Genomic DNA, 1,236 nt, shown 5'->3' with positions numbered 1-1,236 from the left:
GTACACACACAGACACCTCACCCCATCTCTGCCTCCACAGTCAAGGCATCCTCCCTGGGTGTCTTGTGTCCCGGCTTCCCCTTTTTATAAAGATGCTTCCCCACCCAGCATGACTTCATCTTGACTTATGACATCTACAGCAACCCACTTCCAAATAAGGTCACATTCAGAGGTGCTGGGGGTTATGTCTTCTAGGGATGGGCACAGTTCAGTGGGAGGCAGAGCCCAATCCCCTGAGCTATTTCCCAGTCTGAGGGACCTCGCTCCTGGATGTTCTCTGCATGGACCAAGTCTTCCTTACTCTCCTCAGCCTCATTGTAGAACACTCATTGGACATACTCATGACTTCCTAGACTCATGAGGAAGAAGGTGACTCAATTTCTCCATCAGTACTAGAAGGGTTTATCCTGGGCTGGCAAGACGGCTCAGTGGGTGAGAGCACTGACTGCTCTTCCGAAGGCCAACCACCTGTAATGAGATCTGACACCCTCTTCTGGCACATCTGAAGTCAGCTACAGTGTACTTATGTATAATAATAAATAAATCTTTGGGCCGGAGCAAGCAGGGACTGAGCGAGTGGGGTTGACCGAAACAAGCAGAGGTCCTAAAATCAATTCCCAACAACTACATGAAGGCTCACAACCATCTGTTCAGGTACAGTGTACTTACATACATAAAATAAATAAATAAATCTTTAGAAGGGTTTATCCCGATGGACAGCCACTGACTGTAGTCTTCACCATGCTCTGGTTTCACGGGTCAGTTTGTTTGTTTGTGTGTGCCTTTTCTGAGACAGGGTTTCTCTCTGTAGCCCTGGCTGTGCTGGAACTCACTCTGTAGATGATGCTGGCTTCGAACTCAGAGATCTGCCTGTCTTTGCCTTTCAAGTGCTGGGCTTAAAGGCGTGTGCCACCACTGCTAGGTTCACAGGACAATTTTAAAGGCATCGAACCTGAACAGCTCACAGTGGACTAATAAATTACACTCAGCCTGGGCAATAGTGACCTTATAAATTTAAACAGCAGTAGTGGCTGACAGATAGCTAGGGTCTGGACCAGATAGTCATATGGTAGTTAAAGAAGTAAAGACTTGTGGAAGTGATGGGGAAAAGGGAAAGAGGGAGATAGAGGGAGAAGAAGAGTGAGGGAGAGAGGGGGGAGGGAGGAAAGGAGAAAGGGAGGGAGAGAGAGAGAGAGAGAGAGAGAGAGAGAGAGAGAGAGAGAGACCAGAAAACTT

The sequence above is a fragment of the Mus caroli genome, chromosome 8 (genome assembly GCF_900094665.2).
Source record: "Mus caroli chromosome 8, CAROLI_EIJ_v1.1, whole genome shotgun sequence".
Taxonomy (NCBI): Eukaryota; Metazoa; Chordata; class Mammalia; order Rodentia; family Muridae; genus Mus; species Mus caroli.
Note: the sequence above shows the minus strand (reverse complement) of the source record.